Raw genomic sequence first — 14,252 nt, forward strand, 5'->3', positions numbered from 1 at the left:
TAGAGAGTGCTTAACCCTCTCGAGCTCCCACTCATATTGCATTGAGGTGAACTTATTTTCACAACTTTTCTTCCTTAACGTAATGTAAATTTTTTCCTTCTATAAGTCACCTCTTTAGTATGGGATTAGCCATTGCATTAGCGGCCTAGAGCCAGATTAGGTTTTAAACAAAATGTATTAGGAGTGCAAGAACGCCTCAAGTTGGTATTTTTTTTGAGGCCATGTTTTTTCATGTTTCTTTACTTAATAGGCCTCAGTAGGTTGGGTATTTTACCCCTGTGTTTATGTCCTTAGAGGACAACTTGAAGGTGGAGTTTGGTGTGGCCTTTGATAGGCTTAAATTTTAAGAGCGAGTTGCTCTTTCTTGAAAAAGTGCGTTGTTGAATGCCTCGAGGAGGCTTTACCGTGTAAAGAGGAGCAAGTGCTCCTAGGCATGTTTGGGGTCTTCTGTCCCTTTGTTGACTTCTGTATATCGTAAGGTTGGGCTTATAGCTCAAGAATTGGGTGTCTGGCTCTCGGAGCCCAAATCCTGTAATCTCTGTAATTGTACCTTTTCGAATTGTGTTTCGGCTACTGTGTACCTGTTCAATTTGTTATTTCTTATTCTTGATTTTGAAAAGAAAATATAACCTTGTTAAATTTTACCTTAACTTTAATTTCGTAGTTTGAGACCCGTTCACCCCCCGCACATTCTTTCACCTCTGCTGTTCCACAGATACCTCGGAATAATAATAATAATAATAATAATAATAATAATAATAATAATAATAATAATAATAATAATAATAATAATAATAATGTTATTTGCTTTACGTCCAACTAGCTACTTTTACGGTTTTTGGGGACGCTCAGGTGCTGGAATTTTGTCCCTCAGGAGTTCTTTTACGTGCCAGTAAATCTACCGACACAAGGCTGACGTATTTGAGCACCTTCAAATGATCGAACCCGCCAAGTTGGGGTCAAAATTCTGAGCCATTCGGCCTGGCCCTTTTAGTGCAAAGTTCGAATTGTTCCCTTAAACATATGAGGCAAGACAAAGAGTGTGCTTTCACTGCTCACCTCACGATACTCTATGAGATTGTGAAGCATTTTAATAGATTAATTTGTACACATTTAACACTAACACTACTAGAAGTGGTTCCTATATAATTTAATAAATATGCATTTAGTTGAGACTACTTTGATATTTTACTATCTGTTAAACATGCCATTTCTTTTATCAACACCTGATAACTTAACGTATACTGTGACATTCATATCTTGGTGAATTTTGAGTAAATGGGTTATATTTGGCATATCATCCATCTTCTTGTTTACCCTACTCTACACTTCCAGGTTCCTACCTTCAGTATCTTTTCTTTTAACACTTTTCGATGGCAAATACTTTGGCAAATTTGGGAAAATAACTGGACGTGCATCAGGGAGAAGCTCATTAGGTTTGGGTGGAAGTATAGTTACGTTGACTTTACTATCACAAATGTTATCCCCTGTTGAAAAATGTTCGTGTGTGACATGTTTTATGCATACGACTGAATCATTCCTCGGTTCCCAGTTATCCCGTTTAAAATTACAAATCCATATTTGTTTATTTTTCGTCTTTTGAAGGAAAACTAAACGAGGTAACAAAACAAATTTTAATGCTATGTCTGTTACGATACATGGAAACACAACATTTTCTGGGCATCTGCAAATATACGAAACATTTCATTAATAACACAAATTCAGTCCGCAACTTCACAAATAATAACGTTATTGATTTAACGTCCAACTAACTACTTTTGCGGTTTTTGGGAGACGCCGGGATGCCTGAATTTTGTCTCGGGGGAGTTCTTTGACGTACCAGTAAATCTACCGACACGAGGCTGACGTATTTGGGCACCTTTAAATACCACCGGACCGAGCTGGGCTTAGAAAGACAACTCTACAGTCCAAGTTACTCAGCCCTGCTTAACCTTCACATTATTTTGATAATGAGCTCTACGTAGGCTTATTCTATCACTTATCTTGTTATATATACTCGAACCTATCCCTGAAGAATTAAATGAAACACGAAACGAAGTTCACTAGACATCAATATACACGGATAGATCCAAGCGCTTTCATCTTGGCCTCCACTGGACGTTGCCAAACTTACATGAGTCAGCTTGTAACTGTAGTCGACTATGTGCATAATGTTTTCATATTTTTTGTGCCAGAGGTTGCCAATACGAATCTCGAAGATAACTGAGGTCTACCTATTCAGCACTGAGGAGCTGAATTATCACTAAAACTTTCGCGCACTATACATTAGGCCTACTCATTAACTTTGCTATACACAGAGAAAAACCTGTCCCGCCTCCGCTTTGTCCAGCACAAATCTCACATGAAGTGACCGGGATTTGAACCACGGAACCCAGCGGTGAGGGGCCGGTGCGCTGCCTCATAAGCCACGGACACTTATTGAATAATAATAATAATAATAATAATAATAATAATAATAATAATAATAATAATAATAATAATAATAATAATAATAAATAATAAATAATAATAATAAAAGATGCCTATCCAAAAATGCAAAAATAAGGCATTACAACACAGTAGTGAAGCCAGAATGCCTATATGCAAGCGAATGTCTGGCATTAAACTATAATTTAGATAAACTAGAAATACCAGAAAGGCGAATCATGAGGAAAATATTAGGCCCACAAAACACAGCAGAAGGTTGGAAATTACGAAGTAATGCTGAAATATATCAAAAAATAGAAAATATATCAGATGTAATGAGGAAAAGGAGATATCGAATGCAAGATAGTAGATTAACCAGTAAGATTTACAGATATTTCTGGGGTAAGAAATCAACGACAAGCTGGGTCAATGAAGTAAGAAAGGATTTAGAAAAAAACAATATAACAACAGAAGAAATAAATAATAGAGAAGGCTTTCGAGAAAAAGTATTGAAAATAGAAGGATTCCGAGGTAGGAAAGTAAAAAAGACTGGTTCAAAGTGGTCTGAAGACAGAAAGAAAAACATGGTGAACAGATGAAAGCGTACTGGAAGAAAAGGAAAGAACAAAGAAGAAGGAATTGAAATTGGCACGTGGTCCTCTGGTGGCCCATTCGAAAGAATAATAATAATAATAATAATAATAATAATAATAATAATAATAATGATGATGATACTGTTTTATGTCCCATCTACTACTTTTACGATTTTTTGGAGAAACCGAGGTGCCGGTATTTTGCCCCGCAGGAGTTCTTTTACGTGCTAGTAAATCTACCGACACGAGGCTGACGTATTTGAGCACCTTCAAATACCACCGGACTGAGCGAGGCTCGAACCTGCCAAGTTGTGCTCAGAAGGCCAGCGCTCTACCGTCCGAGCAACTCAGTCCGGTTCAAGTGTCTGAAATAGATCATTTTAACTAATCAGAACGTCACTAACGTATTATAAAATGGTTTCTTAATAAGAATTATCTCATTCACTCCTTTCGGTAATGACAATATATTAAACTGCTAATGCTCCAGGCGAACATTGATATTATGATTCACACTTTTATTTCTCAGGTCCTATCTACGAAGCGCATGCAACCCACTTTTTACGGAAGAGCTCCTCCTGAGTAAATTGATGGTATGCATATGATTATTCTTTCTCTACTTTGTCACCTTCTTCTCATTTTTTCTTATCAGATCTGAATATTGACTATTAGAGTCTGGATTTTAATGATAACGTCCTTTAACTGGTGCCTCATAGACTTTGCTATCTCATGTACAAATCCTGTACTTATTGTCATTCATCACCGTTTTTTAATGCTTTGATTAATTCTTTTCAATTCAGTGTAACTATTTTGTCATTTTACCAATTCACTTTAATTAGTTCTTCATTATAAACATGGCAGACGTAATGAAAGTGCAAGCAAAAAGCGCTCTACAAAAACTAAGAAATATAGCTGAAACGGGAGGATATATGAAGGACACGAAAGGCAACATTCTGAACGCAATGAGTACTATAACAGAATATATAAAAGCATTAGAGGAAAAAGTGAAGCCAGGGAAAAGTGTGGACATTTTCGAAGCAAACACAACAGTAGAGGTTAGAAAACATCGCATTGACTTGGAAGAAGAAGAAGAAGGGGACGAAAGCTGCAGCACGAGACAGGTGGCGCCATCTATAGACGCAACAGAAACACGAGGGGAAAACAACCAGTCAAAGGCGGCAACTACCGGAGAGAGCAGCAATCCGGATAGTATAGATCGTTGCCTACGTTATATTACAAGGCCTGGAAATAGAGCCCGTAAAACTCTATCGAAGTGGTCACACTGAAGTTCAATGCTGGGCCGCTAGGATCGCTTTCTTGCCCCCTGTCTACCAGGTTCTTGCCTTTAAACGTGTTTATTAACTAAGTTGGTTGTGAATGTATTATGTATTCGTCTGATGTTAAGCATTTGCAGTTCTAGTAATGGTTTAATCACGAGAAATTAAAGGTAGTGGAATTTCGTTTCACTAGTTTCCAGTGAATGTTCAGTGTTCGAAACATTATACAGAGGAAGTATTACGCATGAGATACGACTTCAAGCTGATGAAATTAGGCCTCTGTTCCTAAGTTTTGATCCGAGTTACGTCAAAAGAATAGGGCGATCCCAAAATGTCACTGGACTTTTTTGTAAACAATACTACCGTGAACGGCGATCATTTGAGAGGCCCCTTCAAACTCAGAAATCTTAAATTAGGAAACCAACCAGAAAAACAATTTGCCTCCAAAAAATTCGGAGAAAATGAATTTAGCAAGAGCTAAAAATTTGTATTTTCCGCTGAAACAATCTCTGTTTTGAAAAGTATGGAGGTGGTTTGTCCCGAGAGCATTACATACAGTTTAAAATAAACCATTTGTTTTGTGGAGCATTTTATGAAATTGTTCGATGCGCATGACGTCTGCAACACCTCACATGGGACATATTCCAGGAATGAGAACAAACGAGCATCATTTAGTACTGAAGATAAACGCATCAGTTGGTTAATTAACGATTTCCTGTCATATATGAAGAAAATTCAAATGGATATTGAATTTGCACGACCGCATTGTAATCGAAACAGACTTTCAACGTATCAGGCATAGATCTTGACTACCCAATCCACTGTGGCCTGTGTAAAATACCTCATAAGTATACATTTGCATTATGCATTGACGAGGAACCTAACAAGCGATTACATCGAGCTCTTCTTCAACTACCTAAGACGCCAAGCAGAATTCAATGACATTATGGTTCGTGTGGCAAAAGAAAAACAGACTGTAACGGCTGTTTATAACATATCTCTTCTCCAGCTACTCAAAGTCCAACATTGTGCCTTTCAAGATCGAGGATCCCTCAGATACCGAAAATCATCGTCTGTGGCACTTCTGCAGTGAACGACGGAATTTGTCACCTCCGTTGCGCAGTACTTGCCCCGAAAAGAGTTTTTTTCGAAAGACATGTTCAACAGTGAAATTAAGTCTAGAAAGTGCAAAGACGACAAACCACCTCTTTCTTTTACTATGAAAATTTCTGAGACCTCTATTAGACAACATTGCTTCGAACCACTCAAGTAAAAGAGAGAAAGCTTTGAAACTTAATAAGAAGCCCCTCAAAAGGAAAGTTTTGAAACTTCAATGAGATATCCAAGCCAATGCAGCACCGCTCTACAAATACAGTACTGTCAATGCTCGCAAAAACATTCAGTTCTTTTTATTTAGGATAATTTACTTATTGACATATACATCCATGCGAATACAAGGGGGCAAGAACGCGATCCTAGTGTCTGAATGGTGAACTAGGATGTCACCCATTTCCATGAGTGTGTTTCAAGGCCTTGTGTTATTGCGTAGGCAACGGTATAGATATAGAGGGTATAGATCGTTCCCAGAAAACATTCGAGGAAACAAATAACATGAGGACATCCCTCGGCCGCATAAATGAAAGTGCAACTGAAAATCAGAATAGCACACCATCTGCCGATGACGAGGAAAACCACCAAGGAAGAATACAACACGCAGCAAATCCCACATTCCCAATAACACAAGGCAAGAAACGTAATAACGCTATAGTCAAGCAGACGACAATAAATGTCGAGACAGTAAATGAGAAATTAGAAAACATAATGGAATTTCTGGAAAACAAGCCAGATCAAATAATTGAGCAAAAAATTAACCAAAGACTAAAAAGCAAAACTACAACAGAAATAAACCACACGGTCAGGACAGCACAAAATGCATTCGATGAAACAAGCACCAGTACATGCGAAGAAAAGAATCAAAATCGCCAGAGAGACACAATAAGTGAAACGAGAAACGAATGGAATAACATATCGCCCTTAACCAATCAAAGACAAAACGATGACGGTGAACTAGAAGCGGCGGAGAAAATGGCATGGCTGTACGTAGGTCGGCTTAAACAGAGCACTACTGCAACAAATATAAGAAAATTCTTGGAAAGGAATGCAATTATAGGACACATAGAGTGTGAAGAACTTCATACACTGGGAGACAGAAAAGCTTTTAAGGTCGGTTTCCCATACATCTATCTGGAATATGCACAGAGCACGGATTTCTGGCCACAGGGAATAAAAGTCAGAAGATTTCGCTTTCGGAGATATGATAGGAGACCGGAGGAAGAACGAGGGGTGGAACTTCAGTAAACATCTCACCCAATTTTCAAAGAAGAAGGAACCTCGGTCAAGCACGGAAATAAGTGTATTATTATGGAATATAGAGGGAATAAGAAATGCAATACACCACATATCACAGAAGACAATAGACGACACAGATTTTATGATACTGACAGAGACATCCCTCACGGAACCTATGGACTTGCAAGGCTACTATGGTATACACACGCTAGCGACCCCGACGGAAGGAAGACCAGCAGGGGGAGTCAAAATCTTCATAAAAGGGAAACTGGGAGATATCAAGCGAATCATCAAGGAGGAAAACATGGTCACAATAATCATATCAGAAATTACGATAATAGGAATTTACATTCAGCCAAATACACTTATAGAAAGCATAACTGATAAAATATCTATCGCCATAGAACAAACGAAAGCAGAAAGGAACGTAATACTTGCCGGAGATTTTAACTGCAGGATAGATAAAGAAAATACCAAAACTTGCATCCTTCTTGAGACATTGGAAGAAGAAGGCTTCAGAATAGCGAACAAAAAAGAAACACCAACCTACTTTGCACAGAACGGTCACAGCGCCATCGACCTACTGTTTTTAGAGGAGTACAACTACAATTGTGTAAACAAGGCCTATGGAACTCATCGGCAACACCAATAAGGAAACACATACCTATAATGACACGCCTATGTATGAAAATCCAACGAAAGAGAAAGGAAGCAAAAACGCCAAGTATATATACCAGAAAATCCAGCGGGAAACAATAGAAGAAAGCAAGGAAAACATCGGGAAAGCGAGAAACCTAATAGAAGAAGAAATACTAGAATAAGCCTTAGAAACAGCCACCGAAGTAATAACGAAAGCTATTACAGTAAAGGAAAGAAGACATGCACAAGCTTGGTTTGACCAAGAGTGTTACAAGGAAAGAAAAGCAACTCTAAAGACCCTGAATGCTGCAAAATTATACAGATGCTCAGACGACCTAACAGCATATGCAGAGAAAAGGAAAAAATATAAAGAACTAATGGAAAAGAAAAAATAAGAATATACAGAGAAACAAGGAAGGAAACAAGCCGAGGAAACAAAATCAGACCCATACATAGCGCTGAAAAAGAAGACGTCAATCGCAACAGGAGAAATTCATATGGAGAAGTGGGAACATCATTTCTCGAACATACTGAATGAGGAAGGGCTGAAGCAAGCATATGACATAGAAACAGCAGAACCCACACATGCTCTGGAGCCAATAACAACGTATGAAACTAGGAAAGCAATACAAAGAGGGAGAAACAAGAAATCCGCAGGACCAGACAAAATGTACATGGAACACTTAAAATACTCACTTGACGAGATGGAAGAACTGTGGAAAGACCTCATGAACAAATGTATACAGACTGGGAAAATACCAGAGGGATGGAACATAGCGACTCTAAAGATACTGTTCAAATGAAAAGGGAGCAGAACATCACTAGACTCATTTAGAGGAGTAGCACTAGAAAATGCATCATTTAAAGTTTTCACGAAGATATTAAATGAAAGATTACTAGAAGCCTTCAGTGGGTACATTCCAGAAAATCAATTCGGTTTTATGAGAGGCAGGAGCACGGTACAGACAGTGAAATGCCTAATAAATCAGGTAGAAGAAGCCTTAAGACACAAAGGAGGGAAATATCACGCGGTATTTGTTGATTTCAAGAAGGCATTCGACTCAATCGACAGGCGAAATCTAATCGAGAAAATGAAATTGACAATCGGCGAGAGAGACCCACTAGTGATAATAGTTGAAGCATGTCTACAGAGGAACATAATCCGAATAAGCAACAACGTAGAAATTTCTGAATACATAATACAGACGAACGGAGTTATGCAAGGGGATCCCATGAGTCCCACACTTTTCAACATTTATACAGCAGATGTGAACCGCATAGTAGAGGAAGGATCAAAAGCAGAGCTGATCCTATACGCAGATGACATGCTGATCGGAGCGAAAGAAAAGGAGGGTAGTCCACAGACTAGAGACCTGGGCGGAGGAAAACAGCCTACAGATAAATGAAGAAAAGACAGTAAAATGACCTTCAGAAAAGGTGGGAAATCAACGCCCAAAGACAACATAACATTACAGCAAAAGCCACTACAAAAGGTACGAAATTACAAATATTTGGGAATAACACTACAGACAACGGCGGCGTCCTTTGGTATACATATTCAAGAAAGAACGGCAGCAGCAATCAGAGCCTCATACAGCATCCAAAACATTTCAAACCTATCAATCAGCAAGGCGATGAGACTTTTCAAGACGACAGTAGCGCCAGTGATAACATATGGAATTGAGATCGTGTGGGAAAAGCTGAAGATCGGAGACCTGATGAGAATAGAAAGAATAAAAGCAATGTTCATGAAGAGGATTACCCGAGTTGGAAAGACAGCGCCATCCCGGATGGTATACGAAATGATGCGGGAGACGTATTTCATAGAAGACATACGATCACAATTCTACCTACAATCAACGGAAGCAAGCAGGGCACAGGTAAACATCAGGGAAAGGAAGAAAAATGAAATTGACCTAGACTTCTACACCTCACCAGCGATGACGGACGATAGATGGACTAGAGAGTGCAACACACAGCGCCACGTGATAACACGACTCTCCATACATGGGTTTCACCACAAGATATGCGTAAACCAGAAGTTCCATGAGCCAGACGAAGATTGTAAGTGCACTTTATGTGGACAGAAGTGAAGTAGATACCACATCATAACTTGCATGAAAAGAACCAGGACAATAACAGACTATAGCAAAGACTGAAATGTGAAATTTATTTAATGCTCAAACATGAGTGTACATTCCTCTATTAAATTAAATTAATATGATTGACCTTCATTTTGGAACGCTGGAATAGTGCAATAGTCAAGCAAAACAGTTTCTTGTTTTCTTTTCTACCATTGCGATATATTAAAACTTTAACTTCATCAATTAACTAGGCAGTTTCCATTAAAAACATAGAGGAACAAATGACGATCGACGAGCACATACCGTGTACCACTCGTGAGACATCTATCGGTAGTGTTTCAGTATATCCCCATTTCATTTATAATGGGGTTTTCAGTTCTGCGAAGTCTGACAAAGTTGTCGTTAACATAGTTGTGAGTGCTGCAATTAGTTTTCATAATCGACATTTATAGAAAACCTACAGGAATCTGAAGATTTTGTACATATATTATTATTTGAGAGGAAAATTTAGCGGGTGCTGACAGTGACGTGACGGCTGTGCTGGGGGCGCGTTGTTGCCGCATTCCCGCGCTGGGTTTATTTCCAAGATGTATTCCCGCTCAGGCCTGTATCATCTGGAATTCTTTGAAAACACGTGAAACACGGACATTCTGAGTGATATTTGTTGTTTTTATGAGCCCGCCTGGTAGCCATGATCGTTCGAGGCGTCAAGTCTATAAATGGTCTTATACCACGGTTAACCACGATTCGAGTTCCGTTGGTCGAAACATGTTTCACTATCAGAATGTTGGCCGGCAGGATAGGAGAGGTAATGGTTTGCAATTTCTAATCACTAAATTGCGTGCCAAAAGTCTGGATTCAATTCCAAACCTCTCCACGTTGTTCATATGGAACGAGGACTTATGGGGCTGTTGATAGTGATTCGTCCGTCGGGTGGAGACGTTAAGCCTTGAGCAGACCCCTTGGTGTTATTCGAGGGCTATGTGCTAGCACCGGGTTTCAGCCTCTCCGACCTACTACCATAAAATATCACATCATTCATCTCATTAACTCCTCTGATGAGGTTGAAGTCAGGAAAGGCATCCGGTCATAAAAAATCGCTACGATTGATCTCACTTCATACCTGATCTCGTAGGGAAGCGGGACAATGGTTGTTCATACATCCGTTCGGGGTCAAAATGCCTTAGAGATCATGGTTTTCAGAAGGAATGATTCTAAGTGTGATATGCAAGGGTTTTTTTTTACCTGGTGCTATGTTTTGTTGGTAATAAAGGAATGAACTCTACCCATTTTAAGGCTTTTAGTTTTGCCAGATCAGCCATTTTATTACAAGAGGATAGCACAGGGTGTGCATATAGGAAAGATAAATTATCTTAATCCGATAGTTCAACTAGAGATACCGTTCTTTTGGAGCACAGCTCAGCGTGATACCGTTGGCAAATAATTCCACACAGTTCACAAACACACTTTCCATCTGGTTCGTGGAAGTACTTTCTATTGCACATTTTGTGGGGAAATCCATGGACCACGAAGCGAGTCATGGTGTGTTGCAGATCATAGCCAGAATTCTTCCATTTCTTCATTCTTCCATTCTGACGTCACCATGGCGTCTGTTCGGTAGAAATCTATCAAAATATTGGCCTTTTTATCCTGTAGCTCTTGAAGTAAGGCTTAGTATTGTGTCGTGGAAGGCAATGATAATCTTAGATCTTCTATATAAAAAGAGTTGTCTTGTTAGTTGATAGGTTAACCTCGAAGGAGCGTTCTTTGCCAGACAGAGAGCTTTCTTGAGATACGTGGCCTTACTCGTTCTAGTACAGCTAGTTTGTCCTTTGTTAGGTACTCCCAGATAATCTCCAATGCGTATGTCATGATGGGGGAGGTGTTGATGTGGAATAGGACTATTGTTGTCTCTATAGATAATTGTCGAAGAACCTTGATGTCATTCATTGCTGCGACTGCTGAGGTTGCTTTGTCTCTGATGAGTTTGGTAAAGCTTTTTCCATTTGATTGTAGTCACGCCTAAGTACTTGTAGGAACTGACCTTAGCAAGATCTTTATCCTTGAATTTTATGTACTCTGCTGCTGGGCGTTTCCCACCACTTCTAAATGTCATTTGCACTCTTTTCCCTAAATTAATATTTAGACCGGTTGTATTCGACCAAGTAATAAGTTTATCAAACGATTCCTGTAGTTTTTTTATGTGATGTTGATGCTAATGCCATGTCATCAGCATATAAATGTAAGTGGAGACCTTCTCGCTGGTGATTGATTGTTGTTATTGACCAGGCACCATATCACATCTACAGTATTACCCGACCAAGGCGAGTGGAGTCCTGCACAGCACAGCGCCGCTAGTAACGAACTTTATGTCATCGCAGTACAGTCACCCAAGGAGAACAACTAGCGCACTAACCAAGACTGACTACAATAATCAGACCCTGGGCCTGTTTCATAAAACTACAAGTCTACAAGTTACAAGTAATTTTTCATACAAGTTGTTGGAAAAAATTAAATCCTGTTTCATAAAAGCACTTGTAGGTACAAGTGTATTTATAAAAGCTACAAGGCTTGACAAGAAGTAAAAATTCATGTTCTCTTTTGTAAAGAAACTTGTAGAGTACGAGAACTTGTATAAAATACCATTTTTCTTATAAGTTGTTTTAGAGATGTAAGGTTGAATAAAAGCCTGTATAATTTGCTGGTAAATACTGAATAATAAATTAGTTTCCAAGCTTTGTGTTAATTTTTGTACGGAATTGGATTTGTTATATAGTAGCAACGATAGTGATGAAGATAATAATAGGGGATGGAAAAGATGTAACAGAATTTCAGAAGTAGGGTTAACATAGCTTTCACAAGCTTTTAAGAATAAAATGAAAGATTTAGAATGGGTTCAGTAAAATTATAGTCACTCCTATAAGATATAGGTAATCAACTTCAACATGCAACTAACAGAAACTGTGCTCCATCCCCAAAATAAGAGTTACTTATAGCAACGTTTAATATACAGGAGAAAACAATGAAATATAAATGCAAAATCATACACTAGCTTCTTCAGCCACTTAATTTTTTAAAATATAATATACCTCCCCCCCTTTTTTTACATTCTCATCACACTTTGTAAGTTCCTTTGTGTATTGAGACTTGGGTAGGCTCAAGTCTCTCTCAAGTTTCAAAGCTTCCAGTTTTGAATTATAGATTTTTATTTCTAACGATTCATTCTGAAGGGTCATCTTCTTTCTCTCCTCAATTTCCAGATAATCTGTGCAGTGAGGTGAAGCCTCAGAGGAAATTCTCTTCCAGAGATAAGGCAATATTATTAATTTTTTCCTCCACTCTCTTTGTCTTCTTTCTTGAGTGAAGTAGAGATAGCTCCAAACAACATTTCCTTTGCTTCCCTGATTTTATTCAGGTCTAAAATTTAGTTTGCAACTTGTTTAGGATAACTCATGTTCGACTCCACTTGGCTATCTCACAGAAATCAGCTGACTTGTAAGACTTGTAGTGAAATGTATCAACCTTACAATTGTGGAAATTTTGTTCATGAAACAAAAATTTCCTACAAGTGTAGGAATATCGACTTGTAACTACAACTTGTACGCTTGTAGACTTGTACCTTTATGAAACAGGCCACTTAAGACTCGACGTTAGCCCCTGAAGAGACGTACTACGATTGCACTCCGAAGCCTTACGGAGCAAGCCGAAACTTTTCGAATGGCGCACTCCAGATTCATGCATCGAGTAGTTCAGACGAACTAAATGATCTGAACTATTCTGAAGAACATTTCTGTATGTTAATTTTTACATACTGCAGCTTCACATGGTCATCTGTGTGCTGAACACCGTCAACACGTTTTTCTTCATTATTAAGAAAAGAGCTGCAAGATATTTATTAGTTCTATTAGCGATTCGTTTTATATCATAATTCCAGAGAAGAAAATATGCCCTTCAGCTGACGTAGGATGTGTTATTTACCGGTCGACGAGGTTAATCAGTAGACTTAACGTACGTGCCTTTTGGTATAACAGTAATGTGCATTTCGTGGCATAGGAATGAAGAAAACACCATATTAATATAATCAATGCGATTTAATAATATATAGAGTAACATGAATGTACCACTTTTATTTTATGCTCAGAGTATTAGCTAGTAATGGGCAACACACTCGTTGGAGACTCTCGCGAGAATCTCGAGACCGATCCTCCTGTAGTGCAAACTGTGCGACGTACCAGTAACTACGACTGTGAACTTGATAGTATATCATTGGCAGATATTGCGTGAAATACCGTTCTCATATGAAAACGGGTGAGCCAGTACATTTTGTCAAAAGACAGGAAAAGTATTGCATGTTCAACTATGAACCTCTTAATACCATTAACGAAAGCGAATACAGAATGTCAGTATCTTAAACTGTTCACGATTTATTTGGGCTGGACATCTTAGCTGAATAACCATGCATCGTTTGTGAATAACTGTAGATATGATGTACACCGACTTGGGTACAAGAGGTGTGCATTATTCGAACCTGAGACGGGGAAGATCTGCTTTGCTACATATGCAACCTCTACTACACATGAGTGGAACGTGTAATCTAAAATACCCGACTTTGCTCCAATTCTTTCAGCAGGGGTGATGGACAACACTCTCTAGACCGATTCTCCTGTGCTGCGAGCTGTGCGACGTCCCAGTAACTACGAGTGTAACCTTGATCGTTATCACCAGCAGTTCTCATATGGAAACGTGTGTGACGATAAATTTTGTCAAAAGCCTAGGAAAGCACTGCATGTTGAACTATGAGCTCCTTAATACCATTAACGAAAGTGAATACAGAATGCCAGTATCTTAAACAGTTCACGAATTGTCAGGTGGACTTCTTAGCTGAA

This window comes from Anabrus simplex, chromosome 1 (assembly GCF_040414725.1).
Source record: "Anabrus simplex isolate iqAnaSimp1 chromosome 1, ASM4041472v1, whole genome shotgun sequence".
Classification (NCBI taxonomy): Eukaryota; Metazoa; Arthropoda; class Insecta; order Orthoptera; family Tettigoniidae; genus Anabrus; species Anabrus simplex.